Source organism: Macaca nemestrina, chromosome 5, assembly GCF_043159975.1.
Source record: "Macaca nemestrina isolate mMacNem1 chromosome 5, mMacNem.hap1, whole genome shotgun sequence".
In the NCBI taxonomy this organism is placed as follows: Eukaryota; Metazoa; Chordata; class Mammalia; order Primates; family Cercopithecidae; genus Macaca; species Macaca nemestrina.
In genome coordinates, this window is record NC_092129.1 from 23,406,739 (window position 1) to 23,424,762 (window position 18,024).

The window sequence follows — 18,024 nt, forward strand, 5'->3', positions numbered from 1 at the left end:
TAGAGTAGTAACTGTTCTACTAATAGCTTGTGTAACCTAACATTCTAAAGTTAGGTTACACAAGTTATTTTTACCAGTAAAGACCCTTAAGAAAGTGCCTTTGTTTTTCTGAGGTTCTCCCATTACTCCCTTTCTGGGACGATCCTCATCTTTACTTACGGCTTTGATCACCACCTACATGCTAGTACTTCCAAATTTATCTCCAGCCTTTGGCACCGGGCGCTATATGTTCACCAAACCTTGTTTTCCCCCTGGGAATACAGCAAGATTGTATTTCCTATTCCCATTACAGTTAAGTAGGGCTATGATATCAAGTCTGGAAAATGAAGTAAAGATAGAAGAACATAAACCACTTTTAGGTCTGGCCCCTAAAAGCCTTCCTGTGCAATCTTTTTCTCTCTCTCTACCAGTGGAGTACAGAAGAGGATAAGGCCCTGGAGTCAGAGAGCCACATGAGAGAAGGAGCTTGGGCCTGGAATGATTGTCCGAGCACAGTGTACCACCCTCGATCCACATCAGATTGACATGAAAAAGAAAAACTTCCTTCTTTGGCAAAGCATTGCAGGCATGAGATGAGCACGGGTAAAAACCGACCAGTCTTCAAAGAGAAAAGGAAAGCAATAAAGACATCTCGGAAATTTGAGGTTTTGAAGTGTTACAGGAAAAAAAATTGCTTCTAGATCCCAGACAGTAAGAGGCAAATTGAAAAAAGCTTGAACAAAGGCCCAGTACATTTTCTCAGTTGTATAAAGTGACTTAGATTGAGCGAGAAATCTGCTTTAGATGGTCGTAAGGTAGCCACTGTTAAGTAATGAAGCCCACGCCTGTGTTCTTAGCAGCGCTACATACACAACAGCTGAGAGGCGGAGAAAACCCAGCCGTACACGGATGAAGGAACGGGTAAGGAAAATGTGGTCGATACATACAACGGAAAATTGTTCGGTCCTAAAAAGAAAGAAAATTCGAACACATACTACAACATGGAAGAACCTTAACCACATCATGCTAAGTGAAATAAGGCAGTTATGAAAGATAAATACTGTATGTTCCCACTCACGTGTGAAATATCTAGAGTAGTCAAATCCATAGAAACAGAAAGTAGAATGGTGGTTGCTAGGGGCTAGGAGGAGGAGGAAATGGGAGTTTTTTTTAACGGGTATAGAGTTTCAGTTTGCAAGATGGAAAGAGTCCTGGTTATTTCTTGTACAACGTGACTTATACTTTTTTTATTATTATAGTTTCAGTTCTGGGATATATGTGCAGAACGCACAGGTTTATTACATGGGTATACATGTGCCACAGTGGTGTGCTGAACCTATCAACCCATCATCTACATTAGGTATCTCTCCTAATGCTATCCCTCCCCTAGCCCCCCACCCACCGACAGGCCCCAGTGTGTGATGTTCCCCTCCCTGTGTCCATGTGTTCTCACTGTTCAACTCCCACTTATAAGTGAGAACATTCGGTGTTTGGTTTTCTGTTCCTGTGTTAGTTTGCTGAGAATGATGGTTTCCAGTTTCATCCATGTCCCATTCATCCTTTTTGTGGCTGCATAGTATTCCATGGTGTGTATGTGCCACATTTTGTTTCTCCAGTCTATCATTGATGGGCATTTGGGTTACTTCCAAGTCTTTGCTATTGTGAACACTTTGATGTGTGCATGTGTCTTTATAGTAGAACGATTTATAATCCTTTGGGTATATACCCAGTAATGGGATTGCTGGGTCAAATGGTATTTCTGGTTCTAGATCCTTGAGGAAAACATTGTCTTTCACAACGGTTGAACTAATTTACACTCCCACCAACCGTCTAAAACAGTTCCTATTTCTCCACATCCTCTCCAGCATCTGTTTCCTGAGTTTTTAATGATCAGCATTCTAACTGGTGTGACATAGTGCCTCATTATGGTTTTAATTTGTATTTATCTAATGACCAGTGATGACGAGCTTTTTTTCACATTTGCTGGCCATATAAATGTCTTCATTTGAGAAGTGTCTATTCATATCCTTCACCCACTTTTTGATATGGTTGTTTTTTTCTTATAAATTTAAGTTCTTTGTAGATTCTGGATATTAGAACTTTGCAAAAATTTTGTCACATGCTGGAGGTTGCCTGTTCACTCTGATAGTTTCTTTTGCTGTGCAGAAGCTCTTTAGTTTAATTAGATCCCATTTGTCAATTTTGGCTTTTGTTGCCATTGCTTTTGGTGTTTTAGTCATGAAGTCTTTGCCCATCCCTATGTCCTGAATGTTATCACCTAGGTTTTCTACTAGGGTTTTTATGGTTTTAGGTCTTATGTTTAAGTCTTTAATCCATCTTAATTTTTGTATAAGGTATAGGAAGGGGTCCAGTATCAGTTTTCTGCATATAGCTAGTCAGTTTTCCCAACACCATTTATTACAAAAGGAGTCATTTCCCCATTGCTTGTTTTTGTCAGGTTTGTCAAAGATCAGATGGTTGTAGATGTGTGGGATTATTTCTGAGGCCTCTGTTCTGTTCCATTGGTCTACATATCTGTTTTGGTACCAGTACCATGCTGTTTTGGTTACTGTAGCCTTGTAGTATAGTTTGAAGTCAGGTAGCATGATGCCTCCAGCTTTGTTCTTTTTGCTTAGGACTGTCTTGTCTATACGGGCTCTTTTTTGGTTCCATATGAAATTTAAAGTAGTTTTTTCTAATTCTGTGACTTGAAAGTCAATGGTAGCTTGATGGGGATAGAACTGAATCTATAAATTACTTTGGACAGTATGGACATTTTCACAATGTTGACTCTTTCCCATCCATGAGCATGGAATGTTTTTCCGTTTGTTTCTGTCCTTTCTCATTTCCTTGAGCAGTGGCTTGTAGTTCTTGAAGAAATGCTTCACATACCTTCTAAGTTGTATTCCTAGGTATTTTATTCTCTTTGTAGCAATAGTGAATGGGAGTTCACTCATGATTTGGCTCTCTGTTTCTCTGTTATTGGTGTACAGGAATGCTTGTGATTGGTGCACATTGATTTTGTATCCTGAAACTTTGCTAAAGTTGCTTATCAACTTAAGGAGATTATGGGTGAGACGATGGGGTTTCTAAATATACAATCATGTCATCTGCAAACAGAAACAATTTGACTTTCTCTCTTCCTATTTGTATCCTTTATTTCTTTCTCTAGCCTGATTGCTCTGGCCAGAACTTCCAATACTATGTTGAATTGGAGTGGTGAGAGAGGGCATCCTTGTCTTGTGCTGGTTCTCAAGGGGAATGCTTCCAGCTTTCGCCCACTCAGTATGATATTGGCTGTGGGTCTGTCATAAATAGCTCTTATTATTTTGAGATATGTTCCATCAATACCTAGTTTATTGAGAGTTTTTAGCATGAAGGGGTGTTGAATTTTATCAAAGGCCTTTTCCACATCTATTGGGATAATCACGTGGCTTTTGTCATTGGTTCTGTTTAAGTGATGGATTACATTTACTGATTTGTGTATGTTGAAACAGCCTCGCATCCCAGGTATGAGGTCGACTTGATCGTGGTGGACAGGCTTTTGATGTGCTTCTGGATTTGGTTTGCCAGTATTTTATTGAAGATTTTCTCATCAATGTTCGTCAGAGATATTGGCCTGAAATTTTCTTTTCTTGTTGTGTCTCTGCCAGGTTTTGACAATCAGGATGATGCTGGCCTCATAAAATGAGTTAGGGGGGAGTCCCTCTTTTTCTACTGTTTGTAATAGCTTCAGAAGGAATGGTACCACCTCCTCTTTGTACCTCTGGTAGAATTTGGCTGTGAATCTATCTGGTACTGGGTTTTTTTTGGTTGGTAGACTATTAATTACTGCCTCAACTTCAAAACTTGTTATTGGCCTACTCAGGTATTCAACTTCTTCCTGGTATAGTCTTGGGAGAGTGTACGAGTCTAGGAATTTATCCATTTTTTCTAGATTTTCTAGTTTATTTGCATAAAAGTATTTACAGTATTCTCTGATGGTAGTTTGTATTTCTGTGGGATCAGTGCTGATATCCCCTTTATCATTTTGTATTGTGTCTATTTGATTCTTCTCCATTTTATGCTTCATTAGTCTGGCTAGCAGTCTATCTTTTCAAAAATGAGCTCCTCGATTCATAGATTTTTTGAAGGGTTTTTCATGTCTCTATCTCCTTCAGTTCTGCTCTGTTCTTAGTTATTTCTTGTCTTCTGCTAGTTTCTGAATTTGTTTGCTCTTGCTTTTCTAGTTCTTTCCAATTGTGATGTTAGGGTGTTAAATTTAGATCTTCCCCACTTTCTGATGTGGGCATTTAGTGCTATAAATTTCCCTCTGAAGACTGCTTTAGCTGTGTCCCAGAGATTCTGGTACATTGTATCTTTGTTCTCACTGGTTTCAAATAACTTATTTATTTCTGCCTTAATTTTGTTATTTACCCAGTAGTCATTCAGTGCTATCTTGCCACCTTTTTTTTTTTTTGACACAGAATCTTGCTCTGTCGCCTACGCTGGAGTGCAGTGGCACAATCTCAGCTCACTGCAACCTCTGCCTCCTGGGTTCAAGCGATTCTCCTGCCTCAGCCTCCTGAGTAGCCTTCTGACCTTGTGATCCGCCCACCTCGGCCTCCCAAAGTGCTGGGATTATAGGCATAGGCCACCGCGCCTGGCCTATCCTGCAATTTTTAATTTTCATGTTGTACTTCCTACCTAGGCAAGTTAGTATAATTCAGTTGACATTACATATATCATGGAAATGTTAATTTTTTTCCTAAAATGTGTCTTCAACAGATATTGAGGATGTCCTTGATTACTTAAAAATGTAGTGATACCCTGCCTTTGATGAGACGCTATCTTGCTTAAGTTTGAAAAGAACCTTGAAAATAATGAAACATTACCTTTCCCAAATCATGATTTATTTAGCATCCCACAGCCTTAAAGCTCATCATCACATCAAGTTATTTCAAATGACTACACACTGTCAAGTGGCATTGTGCTGTCAATCACTAGACACAGGCACCGATTTGCACAGTTTAGAAAAAGTAAATTTTAATACTGACACCCTTTCTCCCCCCAGCGGCAGAGTTTTGCTCTGTCACTGGAGTGTGGTGGTCCAATCATAGCTCACTGCAGCCTCAACCTCCTAGGCTCAAGTGATCCTCCGGCCTCAGACTCCTGAGTATCTGGGTCCACAGGTGTGCATCAGCATGCTGTGCTATTTTTTAATTTTTTTGTAGAAACGGGGTCTCATTATGTAGCCCAAGTTGGTCTTGAACTATGAGTCTCAAGTGATCCTTTGCCTCAGCATCCCAAAGTGCTGGGATTACAAGTGTAAGCCACCACTCCTGAGTCTCCTTTTTTTAAAAAAAAAAAAAAAAAAAAAAACTGAGGTTGCATCATTTGCTTCCTGGTTTCGTCTTACTTCTATTTAACTAAGCAGCCAGGACAAAATTTAAGTAATTAAACTCCTAAACTTTAAAAATGTTTCCATATTTAAGTAACATAAAGAACAACAAAATTATTGGTCTTCACAAGCATATATTGCTTCAAAAAGACCTATATTTTGGTTACTGACATAAGTTACATTTAGTAGGCTCTAGGCATCCTAAGTGTTTTACCATTTTTTCTATTCTGACTATAACAAGCTTTTGCAGTGCAGAAATCACATTGGCCTCTCCCAGTTGCTTAAGCATCTGAACGGCAGGGATTATGATATGCCCTTGTAGGTAAGGTATGTGCCACCCGTGGGAAAACACCGCATAAAGTTTGACCTCAAAAGAGCAATTTGTGAAATCACCATAGTTAAATGAAACACTTACACGTGCTTATTTTCAAAAAAAGAACTAACTCTCTGCAGTGCATATAAGTGACACATTAAAAAAAAAAATCTCCGGCCAGGCATGGTGGCTCATGCCTGTAATCCCAGCACTTTGGGAGGCTGAGGCGGGCAGATCACCTGAGGTCGGGAATTGGAGACCAGCCTGACCAACATGGCAAAACCCTGTCTCTACTGAAAATACAAAATTAGCCAGGTATGGTGATGCATGCCTGTAGTCCCAGCTACTCAGAAGGCTGAGGCAGGAGAATCACTTGAACCCGGGAGGCGGAGGTTGAGGTGAGCTGAGATTGCGCCATTGCACTCAACAAAAGTGAAACTCGGTCTCAAAAAAAAAAAAAAAAAAAAAAAAAATCTCTGATAAATTTCTTGTAGCCCTGGAGGCCAGTCAGATATTCTGATCCAGTGGTTTGCACTACTTCTTAAGGGAGATTATAATTCTAATCAAAACTCCTTCACAAATCAGCCGAACGTTAGTCACTTGAGACACGAGAAAAAGAGAAAGAAAGCAAAAGCAGACATATTCAAGAGTTCCTGAAAATGATGTGGCAAGGTACCAAATGTCTCAAAGGAAAACCTGAGGTGGTTAGAGAGGCAGGGCCCCAGAATATCTAGATGATGATGACTCAGTGAAGGATTCTTATTGTAGGAGGAGAAGTATATAAGGTTTTTCTTAACAGATTCAGAGTATTTTATTTTGGTAGAATTCATAATTAAAGTGTTCCCTTTGCACAATTAACCCTCTTATCTGCTATTAATTAACTTCATGGCATGCTATTAAGTCTCTAGAGACATTTTCTCAAGAGTTTTGCATTTGGCAGTTAACTGTACACTTTGCATCAGGAAGATTAACTGGCCTCTAATTAGGGGTAATGAACTTAAGATTCTGAAAACTGCTAGCCAAAAAAGTTGGATGAACTACTGTAGAGGCTCATCCCACTTATTCTTAATTGTAGAGTGAGCCAGAGTGAGTGTTATGAAAAATGAACACGAGTTAACATGGAACTTTTAGAGTGTTTTCATTGGTTCCCACCACCAGATGATAGATACACAATTGTAACTAGGGGTACACATAACTGCTGACCCCCCAAAAAGCCAACATGTACTATTCTTGTACCTTTTTGTAAGTGGTATGTCAAAAGCAAAGTTAAAAAATAAAAAAACTTTAAAAGGACAACTTAAATGGAAGAAAACAGATCACGTAATTGGTGACAGCTATGATCTTGGCAGAAACTGTAAAGACTACTACAGAGCCTGAACTAGAGTCTTCATCTCAATAGGTACACAAGACTAAGTACCGTCTTTAAAAGCTCGCCATCCTTTTAGCCTGTCTCTTTGACACCCGCTGAGCTCAAGACTTTTCTCATGAAGAGTCACCTCCTATATAGACTGATTGACCAGACTGTTCTGTCTGTCTAAACAATTGTTTCCCAGCGCTGACAGACTCTTGTTCTATGACCTGTTCTTTAGTATATTTCTTAAGTGATCCTTTGTCTTCGTTACAGTTCTGGACAGGCCAAACACTGGAACGTCCCCCAGACACATAACCCCACAATTCCTTCTGTGTAAACTGCCATACAGGAACAGCTGCCCACAGCAGGGATTGACACCTGATCCAAGAGCAGCCAACCCATAAACTGGCCAGGAGCCTAGAGCTGCTCTTGCATAAATCTTTAAATATGGAAGACTTGTATTTTACTGGGTCTCTCTAGAGGGCATCTGAAATGGAGACAGGAAGGAGAACTCATCTACTAAGAAGAGCTGAATAAGCCTAAAAGATCCGCAAACACACACACACAAAAATTAGCAACAGAAAGTATCTGAGTCATAATAACGAGAGAACAGGTTTGAAAATGAATAAACTTCTGATGCTGTGGTGGCAATGAGATAATACAGCAGCTAATATACATCCACTTTAAACAAACTCCTGTTCCCCCAAATTATGTTACAGTAGAACAGTAGTTATGGAGAGTTCAGTAATATGCTTAGCTAGTAAGTTGTGAAGCTGGAACCGCCATATAGCCCAGACTAGCTCTGGACTCTCTGCCCTCAATTATTACAGTAATTCTGTCTATGCCCAGTGTATTCTTGCGGTCACTAAAAAAAAGGGGAGCTCTTTTTTAAAAAAATTTTTTGGTCGTTTTTTACTTTATTTTTTCAATTCCACTGGAGAAGGGGGAGAACTCTTGATGTTGTTTCCTGAACTTTTTCTACGTCTAGCACAGGATGTTCAATATTTAATAATAAAATATAAAACCATATTTTATGTACATAGTCTACAATAAACCATCCTACAGCTGAATTTGTAGGCCAGTTCATGATTTGCAACCTCTCACTGGTGGCAAAGGTTAACCTTAAAGGTTGTCTATTTACTCATTGGATGACTGAATTTTTTATAGAATTTTTTTCTAGCCTAAACCTGAAGGCCTCTATAACCCTAGAGGCAATGTACCTGATCTTTAGGCAGTGCTAACCATCAAAAAAGTCTTCCTTGTGCTAATTTTAAATACACTTCCCTGAACCTTCCAGCCATTGATTCTAAAGGATATGAACAAATCTAATTCCATTTCTTATTTGAGCTCTTCAAAATAATTGTAGACAACCACCTCTCCAATTACTTTTCCTAGATGTGGTTCAGAAATAACATGAGTAATATATTAAAAACATATAAAATATACAATAAAAGTCAACATTAAGAGTTAAACAATATAAAAAAGAATAACTTTAAAAAATGAAATGTTGATTTCTAGGTTCCCATATGATAATGGCAGCTACCTATAGCCATACTTCAACATACCCTCCAAAGACCTTATGGTTAAACAAAGCAAGTAAATAAACCCACAAAACAAAACTCGTCAAACTAAAAACTAACAAAGAAAGTGGAGAATACTACAAACTTCAGTTTATATATAAACAGAGAAATAAACACCAGAAACCAGCAAAGCTAACTCTAGAGCTCTTTCTGGAGTGGAAAGATCGGTGGAGACTAAGTGAAAAGAAGAGAAACCAATGGGGGTCTCATGCTGGAGAACACTGATAAAATGCCAGGAGGAGGAGAGAATCCCATGCAGAGTGGGGAAATACTGAGAACAGGTTTCAGACCTTGTGAATCAAAGTCATTAACTACTGGAGAATAGAAAGAGGGGCCTGAAAGTTCCTGGGACCAGGGTTGGCAGTCATAGGAAGGATCCTGGAGTAGATAGAGGAGACCTGCAAGGGACAAGAGTCACCTGGAGTCTTGGTGATCAGGGGAAGAAGGAGCCAAGCAATGGATATTAAACATCCTATAGAAACAAATAAGAATCACAAAACAGACAAATCAATCATCTCCTTATGAAAAACACTATTAAGTAAAATGCACTTAACTGAGATTCCTCTGAACTCAGAGGAGTTAGTACACCATCCAATGTCACCATCACCTTAATACCTAATAATAATGATTCAGAAAAAGATAAGACATTTTAAAATGAATGGAAATAACATGCAGCTCCATAAAACTACTACAAGAATAAAAATACTTCAGTTGATAAAACCCTCATCTCCCTACCCCACCCAATAAACCCCGCAAAGCAAAGGAAATCTGTAACAGTGCCCTGACTTGAATATCCTTAAGCAAACATTTGCAAATATGAAAAACCATCCCAAATCAGAAATTCAAAAATTCACAATATAAAAGCACAAAAAAGCAGAAGATGTATATCCAGAGATGATAAAACTGAAGTAAGAAATGGATATAGGGGGAGGAAGATGAAATAATCTCAGAAATGAACATCTAATTACGGCAGAAACAGAGAATCAAACACTGCATGTTCTCACTTATAAGTGAGAGCTAAATAATGGGTAGACATGTTCATAAAGATGGAAACAACAAACACTGAGAATTCCAAAACTGGGGAGTAAAGGACATGGACAAGGTTTGAAAACTACCTACTGGGGACTATGTTCACTATTTGGGTGATAGGTTCAACAGAAGCCCAAACCCCACCATTACGTAATATACCCATGTAACAAACCTGTTCAGGTACCCTATGAATCTTCAAAACAAAAACAAAAACAAAAAAGAAATTAACATTTGAATCTAAGGTATCTAAGAAAGGACCGACAGGACTGAAAATATAATAAAGGGTGCTAAGGAGAGGAATAAAAATAGCCAAGAGAATAAAACAAATACAGAAAAACTAAGAAGTTTAAGGAAAAAAAATTGTTGCTGCAGAGCCTAGGAAAAATTCTAGCAAATAAATAATTATAGCTTCTGAAAAATAAAAACAAAACAAAGAACTGAACTAGAGTGTTGAACAATCATTCAATAAAAATTTCCAGGGATAAAATAATACATGTCAAAGGCTCGCTCATATCTAGAAAAACTGACCAGGTATAATCAACTAAGACATAGTCTAGTAAAAATATTATACTTTAAAGATAAAGAGAAAACGCTTTGGGCCTTCAGGCAAAAAAACTAAATCACCTATAAAGCAAATGATATCAGAATGGCATCAGATTTGTCAATAGCAACATAGAAAGCAAGACTTTAGGAAAGAAAGTGTAAGCCAGAGTCTATATCCAGCCAAGCTGTCTTTCATTTTTCAAGTGTCAATGCTATGAAAGATGATTTGAAACATGCAAAAATTCAAGATAATAATCAGGAGCCCCTCATAAGGTACCTGCTAGAGGATGGGCTTCATTCAACCAAGAGATGATGATGATGCCCTGGCCCTCCCAAAAAGACGGATGGTGAAGCACTTTATTTTAGACAGACCAAAGCAAAACAAAGCATAAAAGTGGAAGAATAGTAGTAAGTAAATGCTATTTGTTCTGACAAAGTACAAATAATACAACTATTTATTTCAGTGAAGAGAAGAAGGGAGAAAGGGGAAAGTAGAATAAGTTCACTGATTACTACATGGCTAATAGACTGGAGTCACACGATATTATTTAAAGTTCCCAAGTGAGGAGAAATGGGGCTGTAGGCATTATAAAACGTATTTTAAAACATAAGCCCTAGAATAGGGGTTGTCAAACTACAGTCCAAGTGCAGCCCACAATCTGTTACAATAAATAAAAATTTATTGGAACACAGCCACTCCCATCTGTTTGCATATTACGGCTTCTCTTGTTTACATCACAGACATATTGATGCAGTTATACTGTCTACATCAGCAGAGGTGAGTAGCTGCAACAGAGTTTGGCCCACAAAGTCTAAAATACTTGCTATGCTAACCTCTATAGAAAAAGTCTGCCAAACCCTAACCTATAATAAAAATGCAACCAGGCGTGGTGGCTCCCTCCTGTAATCCTAGCACTTTGGGAGGCTGAGGCGGGCAGATTGCCTGAGCTCAGGAGTTTGAGACCAGTCTGCGCAACATGGTGAAACCCCAACTCTACTAAAATACAAAAACTTAGCCAGGCATGGTGGCGTGCACCTGTAGTCCTAGCTTCAGGAGGCTGAGACAGGACAATTGCTTGAACCTGGGAGGAGCAGGTTGCAGCGAGCCAAGACTGTGCCACTGCACTCCAGCCTGGGCGACAGACTGAGACTTTGTTTCAGGGGAAAAAAAAAAAAAAAAAAAAAGCAAACATTCCTAAATGCAAAGAAAAATAAACACAGTACGTTTTTAAAAAATAAAACCGTTGACAACAAGCATATTGATTATACCAATAAATGTAAGTCTGCTTATCTAACACATTAAAAGAAAAAGATTTTTCAGTTGCTCATAAATCTAAGCCCAATTCTATGCTGCATACAAAAGAACATATTGAAATCAAAAGGCTAAACATAAAGAAATGAGCAGATATATCAGACAGATATAAATATTATGAAATCCAGAGTTGTGATCCTGATATAGGCAAGGTAAAATTCAGGCCACAAAGCACTTAAGACAGAAGTACAAATGTTAAAGGCCAAAACAACTACCTTCATAAAGCAGAAACTACAAGAGATACAAAGAGAAATAAACAAAAGCCCAATAATAAGAGACTTTAACACGTCACTCTTGGTCTAAAATGCATCAAACAAACAAAAGGTAAGTAAGGTTATAGAAGACCTAAATAACATCATTTATAAGGTACAGTTTATGTGTGTGTGTATAACATATATACATTATATTCTCATTATAGAGAATATAATTCCTGAAGCATAAAAGGGCCACTATTAAATAAATTGACCTTATATTGGGTCGCAAAGATAAAAACCTCATGAAGTTCCTTAAATAAACAATACAAACAACATTCTCTGACCACAACGGAATAAAACTAGAAATTATTCACATCAAAAATTGGTCCTTCTACCTAGAGACTAAAAACTTGCTAAGCAACTCTTGGGAGAAAGGGGATATGAACTAAAACTGCAGAATTTCTAAAACACGATAATAAGAATACTACATATAATCATCCATGGGATACCACTGAAGCAGTGCCAAGGAGTATATGCAGTTTGTTATCTTTTGGATAAGAAAGAGGGGAGATGCATACACAGGCACACATACCTATCCCCATGGGTTTTGCTTATTTTTGCAAAAAAAGGAACACAGGAAGGACAGATCAGAAACTAATGAATATCCATCAGGGATAGAAGAAAACAGAATGGGAGGGGTAGGGATATGAATGTGATTTCTTTCGCATGTCTTTTTATACAGGTTTGACTTTGTTAAAACAAGCCATATTTTACAAATTCAGAAAATAAAATTAAATAAAAGAGGTAAAAACAGCAAATGCTATAAATGAATGAAAACAGAAGTTTCAAAGACAACTTCTTAACTGTATATCAAATAAATAATATAACTACACAAAAGCATTCAAACTACTTTTGAACATGCACTTTAACAACATATAACCTCAGTGGAATATCTAAGCACAAAAAAGGACCGCAAAGAGGGCTTGAATATTACTTTTTTGTGATTATTGGTAATGGTGTTGACGTAATATTTCAGAAACTATTTTGGAGATGCAAGTGCATTCAGCAATACAGAGAATCCTATAAACACCTTTATATACATATGAAATAAAATAATTTTGAAGAGTCGTAAGTATCTTCTGACCCAGACCTAAGTTGACATACATGAACTCTATCTGAGAATATCCCTATAAGAAGGGTGTTATTATTTTTGTATCAGAGATGACAGTTATCACCCACAATGTTAAGAAAGTAGTAACAGTGGCTGGAATTGATTCTAGGTCTCTCTAACACCAAAGTTCTTTCTACCATAACTGAACTATTTTTAACAAAAATATCAACAATTTAATTTTGCTTTACTTTAAATGAAGGGATATTCACTGTTGTTATTGTTGGTATTTGTTGTCCTGAGTGGCAACGGTGGCAGTTTAAAGCAGTGTTTGATCTCTTGGAAGCATCTGCTCCTCCTGGGGGTTCTTGTTTCAGGCCACATTCTCTGTATGGAAAACACAGAACCTAATAATCCAAGACAGAAGAGACTCAAATGCAGGTTGTATGACTGCTCTGTTTTTAAATAATATTTTAATTTTTTTTTAAGAGATGTCACTTTGCTGCCCAGCCTGGAATGCAGTGGCGTGATCATAGCTCATTGCAGCCTTGACCTCCTGGGTTCAAGGGCGTCCTCAGCCTCTTGAGTAGCTGGGACTATGGTGCACACCACTGTACTCTGCTGTTTTTTTTGTTTTTTATATAGAGATAGGGGTCTTGCCATCTTGCTCAGGCTGGTCTTGAACTCCTAGGCTCAAGGGATCCTCTTCTCTCAGCCTCTCAAAGTGCTGGGATTACAGGCATGAGCCACTGCACCCAGCTTAAATTCTTGAACCATGTGAGAAATGTGAAGTCTGCTTGAAATTTTCAGGCCAGCATGTATTAGAAACATTACATTCCAAATCAAAAGCAGCTACTAGTAGATGCTAGTGAGCACATGGTGGTCCTGTTGTCCCTTGGAATAGGCTGGAAATTAACTGTTCAGTAAGATCAGAGGAGACCATAAGAACCCAAGCTCTGTTATTACAAGGTAATTACAAAATGTCTTCACTAAACTGATCAAGAAAAAAGAAACCTTTTCAAGATGGAGAAATAAAAAGTACAAACCACTGAATAGAGTTAATTACATAATTATATGGTTATGTAATATTCGGGAACTAAATATCTTTTAAAATGCATGATAATAATAAAATTGTACAAATGTCTTTATGAACCCAGAAATTAGTTATGTGGGGTGAGGAACAAAATAGAATGCTAGTTTTACTATAATAACTAGAGGAGAACAAAGATCCTGAAATTCCTTTAATGCATTAAATAATTATAGTAATCTTTAAATGAAATCTACATGCTAAAATGCTCAGAAAAGTAAAAATTCTAATGTAAATATAAAGAAATTACAAGGCTAAAATACTGGTTGTGATCCATGCCATAGTTCAAGGGGGTATTAAATTCTAGATAGTAGCTAAGACAAAACAGAAAGAACCTTATGTTGAAACTGTAATAATACAAATTTTTGCACAGTAATACCACAATAACAATGCCTACCATGGTGTGGTGGTCTAAAAAAGCAGCTCTTGAGGAAACTACATTAAGTCAAAATACTCAAAGTGCTTCTCCGGCAAAACTCCTTTCAATATACATAGGTTGCTCAACGCGAGGCTATGTTCTGAGAAATGCATCATGAGGCGATCTGTTCTGGTGCAAGCATCATAGAGTGTACTTAGACAAACCTGGAGAATATAGCCCACTATACACCTAGGCTATATGGTAGAGCCTATTGCTCCGAGGCTACCAGCCTACACAGCATGTTACTGTACTGAATACTGTAGGCAACTGTAACACAACGGTGTGTATTTGTGCATCTAAACATATCTAAACACAGTAAAAATAAGGTATTCTAATCTCATGAGACCACCATCATATATGTGGTCTATCACTGACAAAAATGTTATGTGGTACATAACTCTATATTACATGTTTGACAGACGGTTTAAAGGAGAAATAATGAAATCTTGACTACAAATATTAGTAGCAAAATAATTAAACCTCAAATCTCTCACCTGTTAGCTTTACAGCTTCATGTCTTCTCCTTTCAAATAGACAAAAAAAAAAAAAAAAAAAAAAAATCCGATCTGAAGGTTTATCCTTCAAATTATTTCCTTTGGAAGATGTCACTCCAATTAAAAAAAGGATTTTACGGATCATAAATGGTATCGCCTCCCCAAGCACTATTATTACTTTATATAACCTTCCAAATGTAGGTCTACTATCCTGACCCCAAGCTTCAGCTGTGAACTTGCCACTCATATGCTGTTACCAAGCAGGGAAGAGATGAGTACGGGAAGAGTGAGTGTTTGGAAACTTTAATAGCAACTGGACAGAGTGAATTCATGTCTGTTGCATCCTGAATAAAATATATGGGTTTTTAAATTTTTAAAATTAAGGGTCATGTGGTATAATTTACATAGAGTAAAAATTATCTTAAAAAAATGCCCTTCTATAGTCATTTTCTTCCTCTAACCCCCTAGCAGAAATTTCTGATTTTTCTCCTTACAGTTTAGCCTTCTGTAGCATTTCATATAAATGGAATAATAAACTATATAGCCTTTTGTACCTGTCATCTTTCACTTCACGTAAGGCTTTTAAGATTCATCCATGTTGCTGATTCATGAGTGTATCAGTAGTTTGTTCCTTTATATTGCTAGTAGTACTCCATGGTATGGGTGTATCAAGATTTACCTATCCATTCATCAGTCGATAAACTTCTGGGTTGTTTATATAATTTTGGGTGAATATGAACAAAGCTGCTATAAACCATTTGGGTATAGGTCTTTCCGGGTGGGAAAACATATGAATATTCAAGTGTTCCAGCACAATTTAACAAAAACTATCCTTTCTCTGTTGAATTGTTCGACATCATTCTTGAAAATCAATTGACATTATCTGTGGGTCTATTTCTGGACCTTTATTCTCTTCCATTGAAGAGTCTATCCAATGTCACAATGTTTTGATAATTACAGCTTTATAGCAAATCTTAAAACAAAGTAAGTCCTCCAAATTTGTTCTGTTTCAAAGTCACTTTGGCTATTCTTTGCTTTTCTATATAAACTTTAAAACCAGCCTGCTGATTTCTACAAAAAAGCTTGACGGGATTTTTTTTGTTGTTGTTAATTTCAATAGGTTTTTGGGGAACAGGTAGTGTTTGGGATTTTGATTAGCATTGCACTGGGCTGGGCACGGTAGCTCATGCCTATAATCAGTGCTCTGAAAGGCTGAGGCAGGTGGATCACTTGAGCCCAAGAGTTTGAGACCAGCCTGGGCAACATAGCAAGACCCCACCTCTACAGAAAATAATTTAAAAAAAAAATAGCCAGGCATAGTGGTGCATCCCTGTAATTCCCAGCTACTCAGGGGTGGGCTTGAGCCCAGGAGTTCAAGGCTGCAGTGAGCTATGATCGGGCTTCTGCACTCTAGCTTGGGCAACAAAGTGAGACTGTGTCTCAAAAAAAATTTTTTTTAAGGCAGTGATTCTACAGATCACTTTGGGGAGAACTTGCATTTTAACAATATTAAGTCTGATAGATGAAACTAGGTATAGCTCTCCATTTATTTAAGTCCTTTTTAATTTTCTTAATGTTTTGCAGTTTTTAAAGTACAAATCTAGAATAGATTTTGCTAAATTTATCCTGAAATACTTCCTGTTTGGAGATGCTATTATAAATGTATATTTTATTTCAATTTCCATTTGTTCACTGTTAGCAAACAGAAACTAATTTTTATACATTGACCTTGTAAGATTCACTTATTAGTTCTAGTAGCTTTTCTTAAATTCTTTTTGTTTTTCTAAGTAGACAATCATGCCACATACAATACAGGCAGTTTTAACTTCTTCCTTTCTAGTGTGAATGTCTTTTATTTCTTTAAACTGACCGTACTTCTAGTATAATATTTACCAGAAATTTGCTCCTAATATTTAGTGGAAAACACTGTCTTTCACCATGAAGTATGAGATGCAGGTGTTTTTTGTTTTTTTTTTTGTTTTTTAGACAGAGGTCACCTGTTGCCCAGGCTGGAGCACAGTGGAGTGTGATCTTGGCTCACTGCAACCTCCTCCTCCCAGGTTCAAGCGATTCTCCTGCCTCAGCCTCCCGAGTTGCTGGGATTAGAAGCACGTGTCACTATGTCCAACTAATTTTTGTATTTTTAGTAGAGAGGGGGTTTCACCATGTTGGCCAGTCTGGTCTCAAACTCCTGACCTCAGGTGATCCACCTGCCTGGGCCTCCCAGAGTGCTGGGATTACAGGAGTGAGTCATTATGCCTGCCCTCATGTAGGTTTTTCATAGACAGCATTTAAACAGGGAGAGAAACTTCTAGTTTGCTGAGAACTTTTATTATGAGTATTTAATTTCATCAAACACATTTTCTGCATCTATTGGGATATGTTTTTTGTTTTTTAGTCTAATACACTGATTGATCAAATGTTACACCAACCTTTCATTTCTGGGATGAGACCCACTTGGTTATAATGTATAACCCTTTTTATATAGCATTGGATTTAATTTACTGAAATATTTGTATGTCACTGCTTTTTCATTTCACATTTTTAATAATTCTTTTTTCTTGTATTTTATAACAATATGTCTCTGATGGAGTAAAAAAAAAGTCAAAACCAGTCCTTTACCACAGAGTGGAAAAAGCATTTTTCCAGTACACAAAGTAGCTGTGGTTATGACAAACTGCCCAGGCTTTTGGTGCAATAATTGAACTGAATCAGCTATAGAATGTTGATTTTGGAACTTACAACATACTTACAGATAGCACAAAAAGCTCATTAAATGGAGATATAATGAGACAAGTGTCTCTGAAGACACTTAATAAACTACACTTATGATTTCTTCAAAGAGTTTAGAAGCAATAATTAAAGTTTATTTGCTTATAATACTACTGTGGATTTATCTATTTTTTCTAATAAAATCGTGAACACCTGAAGGACAATGTTCTATTCATCTTTGCACTTCTTAGAATCTAGCACAATGCCTGAAACATAGCAGGTTTTTAATGAGTATATATATTTAGTGAACGAACAAATGAATAGGTCTGATAGTTCTTTCTTGTATCTTTTCTGGTGGGCTATATCCTACTCTCCCCCGTCCCTCTAACCTCACTCCTCATTAATTTTTTTGTTAGAGTATACAAATAGATCTCATAGAATCTCTATATACCAGTGTCTGCCTGGCTCCCAAGTACTCATGACTATTTGAAGACACTGCTGGCAGCCCTACCTGTCTGATCAGT

At 37.4% G+C, this 18,024-nt stretch overlaps 1 protein-coding gene across 5 annotated transcripts in view; it reads right to left on the reverse strand.

Annotated features, from left to right (window-relative positions):
• LOC105465507 (minichromosome maintenance 9 homologous recombination repair factor) overlaps nucleotides 1-18,024 on the reverse strand; it is a 126,057-nt gene that overhangs the window by 22,679 nt on the left and 85,354 nt on the right. The window lies entirely within an intron of this gene.